General features: G+C 38.1%; 1 non-coding gene across 1 annotated transcript; it reads right to left on the bottom strand.

Moving 5' to 3' along the window:
• Positions 1-7514: 7514 nt before the first annotated feature.
• LOC131217845 (small nucleolar RNA R71) lies at positions 7515-7621 on the bottom strand. Its single transcript, XR_009157433.1, has one exon. It is a non-coding gene; the product is annotated as a small nucleolar RNA R71 (small nucleolar RNA).
• Between the last annotated feature and the right edge of the window lie 1830 nt (positions 7622-9451).

The following is a 9451-nucleotide window of genomic DNA, read 5'->3' as shown; positions in this document are numbered from 1 at the left end:
ATGTATATTTGATTAAACAAGAACGATCCTTGAACTTAACTTCCAATGAACTTTTTCGCAATCTAGGATTTGAAATTTTCCCAAAATTTTCCTTAGTTGAAATGACATCGTCAAGACACTCAGTAAGTGAAATGAACTTAGGCATTACAGAAGTTCCTTACCATCATATTATACATTAAGTCAAACATAAGTAACTACTAAACTTAAGAAATCTTGTTAGCAATTATAATTTGAATTCCCTAAAACATCTCATTAGTTAGAGACAATGATTCTCCCAAATTTCAGCACTTATGATTAACTAAAAGTGATGTTATAGAATTTTGGGTAAATTTTCAACCCTAAGCCGAGCATATCGGGATTAGATTTGAAATCTTAGGGGAATCTGGCAATCTTTAAATTTAAATTTTATTTAGAAATTCTGATCTTAAAACTTGCAAGTAGTACCCTAAGTAATAAGATTGCACACTGAAAATATGACGGTCATTTGGATCTGTTCACATAGATTTCGGGGACTCTCGCCATAAAATTTTTTTTTAAAAAAAAAGAGAGAGAGAGAGAGAAGAAGAAGATTTCATGATATCCCCCAGGAGTCCGAATTAATCGAGATCATGAACTGACCGAAATGCATTTAAGCAAAACATATGCGGTTTGATCCAAATTTTAATCATAGCAAACCTCAACGATCTCAATGCCTTGATCAAGCAGAAGATCGAGATTTACCAGGATTGGAAGAAGATACTGGCGATTCCACTGTTTTGCGCAAGCAGAGGATTGATGTATCAGGTTCAAACTCACTACAAACATCCATTCGTGTTAGCTCGAACACCTAAAATAGAAAATCGTATTGTACCTTTAGGATAACCCTACCACTTGTACTGTAATAATTGGGATGTGCGCTATCGAATCTCGACAGCGAGATTCTTCTTTAAGGGGGGTAGATTGTAATGACCCTAGTTTTGATAGATAGTGATATGTGTTTGTACACACAAACAACCTTTATAAGAAAATAATGAATGCTTATAATTACCATAAATTATGTTGTCATTGTCCCTAATCATATTAGAAGCACTGAATTTTGATGACGAAATTCCCTTTAAGAGGGTTAGATTGTAACACCCTGTACTTTTCAGTACTCGGGTGTTACTATGTAACCTAACTTGGTATAAATACAAACCTAACTTAATTGAACATTTACCTTCACTCTAGTCTAAATCTGACCGTGGAAAGTAATTCTCATCCATATATCGAGTCATCCACCCATTGAATTTCAAGATGGACCATCAATCATTAACAAAACCTAACGTTAGATTTTAATTTCCTATGATAAATAAATCTAACCATCCATAATCAAATTTGAGACCTGGATCATTGGATTCATTGTCCATCAGACTCACAACCCTCAATCTAACAAACTCACCCCTTGGTTAGCCCCATTGAGCCATCCGATCACCGAATCTGCTATCGAATTTTATCTAAACAAGTCATAGGGCCCTTAAGATAGTTGATCTTCAGCTTCATTGTCAATATGACCCTCAGATCGAAGGAGATAAGTGACTTAAAGCAATAAATAAATAAAGCAGCATGGCCCACGATGATCACTCACTTAAATAAGTTGAATCGTTTGTCTGACTCTAGATGATAACCCAACCACTAGATTGTAAGAAATTGTCATTAAACACACTAGGATTAAGAGTTGTGTCCCACCTTGAGCTTTCAATATGTCTAACCTTTGGTCAAAGACGTTGATTAGGGCCTCAAAAAGTGAATAAATGGTCTGGATCTACAAAATACATCATAGTGGACCCCACACAAAATTGTGTGTGCGCCAGAGATGGTGCACCTGCAGTATACCAAACCGGAGAATCGGTCAAATGAACTTTGACTCGATAAAAATAAGAAAAAAGAGAGTTTCTCTCCTTTGTTTTCCCGCCTACGAGAGATTTGAAATCGGGCCCATCGATTGAATCCCGATCAACGATTGGAACCATCCATCATGCTCAGCAGGTAAAACTGCCCAAAACCTCATCAGCATCACACACTCAAGCACATGTGCGTGCTTGCAAACACTAGCACAAAACGGACCCATGTGTAACTGTTTCTGAAAGGGGAAACTCCACATTTTGCTTAGCTGGTAATCCGAAAGCAACGCCTCTCTGTTTATCTTAGCCATCAAAGTGGAGAAATCTCAGCCCTTTAATCGAGCCGCACTAGGGTTTTCATAGCTTTAGAGAAGTGGAAGGAATCCTACTGTTTTGTTATTGGTATGATCCCAGCCGCTGGATCCCTTCTAGAAAACTTTGAGGACATCACGACCATCGATGTTAGGGCAATAAGAAGCCCCGGTCACAGCACGCATGCGTTCTTCTTGCGAAATGTCACTGTTGCGCGAGTTTTTGGACTGCAACCGAAACATTCGGAACCCACTGAGAAATGGTAGATGACAGTCTAGATGGTGGGTCCCACAAGCCCTAGCGGTCTCATCTGGACCCTCCAGCACTAAGAAAGTAGAGGGATAAACCACTATATTGATTCCACCATTAATGATCTCATCATCTTCTTGGTTTGGTGAGAAATATCACTAGATTATGTTGGGCCTCAATCATCGATTGATAACATCCACCATGTGGGCCATATCAACAGAAACACATAAATGTAAACTGATCGGGTCAACACATTCAAATCCGAACGTGATCAGCTAAGGAGAGCACTAATAAAAATCAAGCTTGGTGCACTGGTTTTGCGCATCTCGATAACTAATCCTCGGTTAGTTACATTCAAACTATCTTGAATGAGATTAGTAGAGTCTATTAAAGGCTGCCTTTTAGGGTAGCCCTTCCGAAAATAGAAAGGAAGTGAGAAAGAGAGAATGAGAGCATCGTTTTTGGCTGCACCAGCTGACTCAATGAGTTGGTAGGGAGAGCTTTGCTCTGTCTAGTTGGGCGTTCTCTAGCTGGGAGCAAGAAGGATAGATAGAGAAAGAAAGGAGAAAGGAGAAGAAAACTCGAAAGAGAAAGAGACTGCGCTGGTTCATTGCACCAGCTCGATTTGAGTTGAGTCGCTGACTCGCTCGGGTAGGGTGGAGTCAAGTCCAGTTGCTGAACTTCCGCAGCAGAGAAACAGAAGGAGAAGGAAAGAAAGAAAAAGAGAAAAGAAAGTAGGAAAGAAAGAGGAAAAAGAAGAAGAAGTGAGGGAGAGAGCCGGGTCGCCCACCAGCTGCACCATTGCTGCCGAGTCCATCTGTCCAAGCCGCGTCTCCACTGTCGTCCAGAAGCAGAAGAACAAGAAGAAGAAGAAGAAGAAGAAAATAAGGAAGAAAGATGGGTTTGAGAGAGGAAGAGAGGGAATGAAGAGAGAATGAGAGAAGAAGCCGAGTTTTAGAGCTCGACTCATTACTAAGTCAATTTGTAGCCATGAGTTCAGCGACTCAGCGAGTCATTTGGGCTGCCGATACTCAACTTTAGGCTTGAGTTCAGGTCGATGGGCAAATCCTCTAGAGAAAGAAATAGAGAAAAGAGAAAAGGAGAAGATCAGAGGGGAGAGTGTTGCTGCCGAGTTGCTAGTGAGTCATAGTTTCGAGTCGAGCTGAGTTAGGGGTATTCAGGATGTGTTTGACCTAGTTCAGGCCGAGCCTAGGGTGGCTGGCATATCAGTTGGCAAAGAATGAAAGGATGAAGAAGAAGGAAGAGAGATAAGGAAAGAAGGAGAAGAAAGGTGGATCAAGAGAAAGGAATAAGATTGTTTCGAGTCGAAGCACAAGTGGACTGAGTTGTCAACTCAGTGAGGTAACTCCTTGCTTTCATACTTTTCTGAGTTAAATTAAGGGCCAGATTAGAGTTATTATTAGTTTTTAATATTTCAATTGTAGGAAAAATCATTTATCCTCATATTGGAATCCATCTCTTTCAATCAACAAAGTTGGTAGTCCTATGAAGGTGAGTTAACCGTATATCCCCAAATTGAACATCAATTATAGTTTAAATGGAATTATTAAGCCCTCTTTGAATTGAATATAGGATGTCCAAATTCTCAATGCAAGCCTAGCCTGGAACCTAGTTTGAGAGCACTTTTGGGTCATCTCTAATTAGTAAGGTAAAGGACCTCTAGAACCATTCAATTAAGCTTTTTATAAACAAATATATGTTAAATGGCTGGTTTAAATGTGAGAAGTGGATTTCTGAATTTTTCATATTTTAATCCATAACCGTTGGAGTACATTCGAATCCATTAAATCTTAACCATTCGTGTATGATATTTTAGGCTAGAATGGGCATTTAGTGATCCTTAGTGATCTCTAATCAAGTAAGGAATGAATCCACATCTTAAGGTGAGGATCACCCTTCAAGCTTTACTATATCATGATAATTAACATTGTTTATTTATATTTATTGATTGCTTAATGTAGTATTAAGAGGAAATGATGATAAATGTTAGTCTCTACATGTGTAATTATTTACAAATGATTGATGACGGGACTTTAATTCAATTATATGAATATACTATGGATCTCAATTACCTCTGTTTAGGTTAAGATGAACATTTTAAATGTACAAGTGCTACTCAGATTGTACGTGGCTTATTTTACCACTTTCGATTACCATATGGTGTTTTGGGAGGCCCTCAAACTAGTGGTCAGTTATCCTGATAAAATTAAATAGAACATCTGTTGTTCAATTACCATCTTGTGGGTCATTTGTGCCTATAAAGCTTTTTGAGAATAATCTAATTTTTGTCCCGTCCTTGGGACAGACTATTTGCCCTACTGGTTTTGATAGAAAATTTGCCTATGTGGCTTTGACGGACCATTTTCGTACGATCTTGCGATGGTAAGTTCCACTTGTAGAACTATAATTGGCCACTAGTTGAGTTGATTACCTTTAAACATTTTATTTGTCAGTCTCATGAGCCAGGGATGGTGGAATGAGACACTATGCCTAAGCTGTTGGCCTATGTTGGGTGACAAACCCCCCATAGTGACCTTTGAGCTTCCATAAAATAGTTGTTTGAAATTGGAATAGTAATGGTTGGGCTAATCATGCTTCTTCATCGCATATGGACTTTACCGGGTGGTCAATACAAGATGTGGAGTTTTCTTTGGTCACTACGAGCTGTACCGTAGAGCTTTTTACCTAGTGATCCTAAGTTTTCATTACGTGCATTCGACTACCATGGGCCGTCCTTTTCGCATGGACTTTTTCGGGTGTCTAGTTTTCCTTGGATGTACATAGAGTACTCTTCCAGGAAGCTAGGCCACCTTGGGTGTCCTCTTTACATGGTCTTTTCCGGGTGGCTAGTTCTCCTTAAAGCGTATCTTTGAGTACTTTCCAGGTGACTAGTTCTCCTTGGGTGACCTTTTTGCTAGCTGAATGTGCATCCTTAGGTCTGTGAACATATACATGCATTCATACATTTAGACAAGATTATCTTTGTGAAATTTATCTGATGAATGCGTATCTGATGAACCTTATCTAATTTCTATGATAATCATTGTGGAATATTTGTTATACACTGTTCCTGATAACTATGCTTAATTATCTTGATGATATGATAAATCTTAGGGTTATACCTCATTGGGATAGCCATTGACGCTATCAAACCATATTCAGTGTGCAAGACATGTGGATGATGTGTGAGTTGACTCTGGTGTGTCGCATGGAGAGATCGATGGCTATGCAGCTCTAATTTCTCGACTACTTTTATTATTTTGTTGTTCAATCTTTAATTATGAAACATTAGTTTGTATAAGTTTTCAGGTAACCACAAGAATAATTAGCTTTGTATATTTGGACTCCCTCTTATACTTGATTTGCTAATATTCCGCTAGATTAATAACTCTGGTAATGATATATATATATATATATATACACACACACACACACACGTGATATTTGAGCCACCATTATAGTTTAACTCTCGGGTTTTTGAAAAATGAGTTGCGTACTTGGGTTCCGGGAACCGGGGTGTTACAGATTTCTTCATGGGTTCTAGTAGATCTTTCTATTTTCTTATATTTTTGAGTTAGATATGACTAGCTAATCTTTTAGCTAGGCCTAAGAAGTGAAGGTTGTAGCGTGTTGGGATGTTTATTTTGCTATCATTCTTATTTATGTTGAACCTCATTGATTTCTAATATAATATTAATGGAATATTTTCAGTTTTCTGTGATTTATTGTGACTCAAATTACAAAAGACGTTGTGATAGCTTTGGATATCTTCTTTTCCTGTTTTGAGATTGTGAGATTGCTAAATCCTGTTGTTCGCCATTGTCTCATGGGCATGGTAGGGTGATGAAATCCCTTCCAGTCATTACAATTCTCCTCCATAGAGAATTAGGTCAATGAAAAGTTCATATTTGATTTAAATTGCTTTATCTTCTAATTGGATAGGATATGACTTCAATTCCAATTGTGTTTATTGAATTAAGTAAGGTAGCATCTTGGTAGCTACAAGTGGATCCTTGGCACCCTAGTTCCCACCTTTCGATTGATAGTTTTAATCAACATTATTCACAATTACTCTCTTTTATTCCATATTTAGGTTTAGATTTTTTTCTAGTTCTGGTTCTAGTTATTTTCAGAATATATACAAGTTTAGTCCCTGTGGATTCGACCTCGGTCTCACCGAGTTATTACTACATCGCGACCCCACATTTGGGGCTGTGAACAAGTTTTTAGCGCCATTGCCGAGGACTACGACTACATTTTTTAGGATTAATTAGCATTAGAATTAGTTTAGGAATAGGGTTAATTTTTTCTTTTAGGTTAGGATTTTCTGAATTGTTTTTAGGAAATAACATTGTTTTATGTTTTGTAGGATCATAACATAACAACTCTAATAGGGTAACCTCTCTCCAACTCTCTTTCTTTATAGATTTCTTATTTTCAGTAGTTTTCTCTTTTTTAGGTTTTATTTGTTTAGAAATTGAAGGTTGTGAGTATTTCATGCCAAAGTGGGTTCGTGACAACACTCAGAGACTTTTGAGTGAAAGAGGTTTAGTTGAAGGACTCACAATCCATTGACGAGTTAGAAAACCCCCAAATATTCCTGAAATATCATCTGCGAGCATGGCTCAAGAATATTATGTTGATGAAGATCTTGTGCATCACACACTAGCTATTAAGATAGTGCGTGATGAGTATGAAGTGCATTAGGTTCCACCGGTTCGAACTTTACGAGATTATTTACAACTGGTAAGAACAAGTACACCTTCCTGCATAATTCTCTCAATTAATATAGGAAATATGGACTTCAAACCTGAGATGATCCAATTACTTCCTAAGTTCCATGGACTTGATTCAGAAAATCCATATATGCATATTAAAGAATTTGAAGAGATTGTTACAACCATACATTTTAATGATGTTCCTTCTGATACAATTAGCCTTAAATTATTTTCATTCTCTTTAAAAGCAAAAGGCCAAATCATGGTTTCATTCACTAACGCCTAGATCCATTGGCACATGGACAAAGATGAGTCAGGAGTTCCTTAAAAAGTTCTTCCGGCTCATAAAACCAACGCTCTTAGATGGGAAATAATGAACTTTTCCCAGAAAAATAATGAGACATTCTTTGAATGTTGGGAACGGTTCAAAGACTTACTTCTCGCTTGCCCATATCATGGTTACAAAACTTGGCGAACAATTGATCTTTTTTATGACGGACTTAGTCCGAACATGTGCCAATTCATACAGATAATGTGTAATGACAAGTTCATGGATAAGAAACCAGAAGATGCCTGGGATTACTTTGACATGTTAGCTGAAAACTCCCAATCATGGGACACATCAAACCACGCTACTAATCCCAAGGGAGTGCCAAGAGAGTTAGGAATACGTGTATTCAAGGAGGAGGATGATTTTAATGTACGGTTGACAACTCTCACACGAAAAATGGAGAACTTGAAATCTAGGAAGGAATCAACTCAACCCAAAGCAGTCGTCGAAACCGTATGTGAAATTTGTGATAGTAATGTGCACCCAACCAAAGATTTTCTTACAATCCCAACTTTTCAAGAGGTATTTCGCATTCAAGCAGATACTACAAATGCTTATCAATGGCTACTTAGTGAACCAAATTCTTACACGCACACTTCTGATTGGCGGGACATTAATTAGAGAAATGAACCAACTGCAAATGTAACCAATTATCCACAAGGGTCATCTAGTGGACCTCCACCTAGGAGAATTCTTGAGGATACATTAGATGCATTTAAGTAGGAGCAATTGCAGGCTATGAATGAAGTTAGAACTTTGGTTGCAAGACTTGAGACACAACTGAATGTTAGGGAGACTGGGACCTCTCCGGCCTAGCCTCAACCTAACCTAAAAGGATAATTTGAAATAAGTGATCTCAACTCTTCAATTCAACATGGGAACATGTTAAAGCCATCACCACCCTGAGAAGTGAAAATGAAATAGACAAGGAGATTACAAGGAAGGTTGAGAAACCCAAGGAGTCTAAAAATTCAAAGGATGGTGGTGAATCTAGCAATGCTCCATATGACAAAGAACCATCGTAGGGATACAAACCCGTGGCCCCATTTCCCCAACGTCTCATCACATCAAAAAGGCTGAATGAGAATCAGGAAATTTTAGAGGTTTTCTAACAAGTCAAGATCAACATCCCCTTGTTGGATGCAATTAAACAGTTTCCATCTTATGCAAAATTCCTAAAAGATCTATGTACGGTAAAGTAGAAGTTGAACGTACATAAGAAAGCCTTTTTTACCAAACAAGTGAGTGCCATTATAAATCAAAACACTCGCTCAAAATACAAGGATCCTGGAAGCCCTACGATCTCATGTGTAATAGGAAACTTCCAGGTTGATAAATCACTTTTGGACCTTGGGGCTAGTGTTAATCTAATACCATACTTAGTATACGAGCAATTGGGCCTTGGTGATTTGAAACCCACCAAAACAACATTACAATTGGCCAACCGCTCGATTAGAATACCAAGAGGTATGGTAGAAGATGTATTGATCCAAGTTGATAGATTCTATTACCCGGTAGATTTCATCCTCTTAGACACATACCCGGTTACAAATATGGGCACTCAAATTCCTGTCATATTAGGCTGACCATTCCTAGCCACTGCTAATGCCAAATTAATTGCCGGAATGAAATTATGAAGATATCTTTTAGGAATATGACCGCAATATTAAATGCGTTTAACTTGCACAAACCACAAAAGGATGAAGACATGATTCATGAGGTGAACTTGATTGAAACATTTGAAGAAGAAGAGCCTCTTTCAATTGAAACTCCTGAATCACTGGAAGTCTGCTTGGCACACTTTGTGGATTCAAATGATCCAATGATACAAGACAAAGTGGATGCCTTGTCGGATTGTGTCCCGATGCCTAATATTGGCTGAGAAGTTGATAACACTCCTTCCACTAACACTGAATTCTTACCATTACAGGTGGAGGAGACACTTTCTGAATTGAAGTCTA

The sequence above is a fragment of the Magnolia sinica genome, chromosome 10 (assembly GCF_029962835.1).
Source record: "Magnolia sinica isolate HGM2019 chromosome 10, MsV1, whole genome shotgun sequence".
Lineage (NCBI taxonomy): Eukaryota > Viridiplantae > Streptophyta > Magnoliopsida > Magnoliales > Magnoliaceae > Magnolia > Magnolia sinica.
This window is presented reverse-complemented; position numbering and strand designations above follow the sequence as displayed.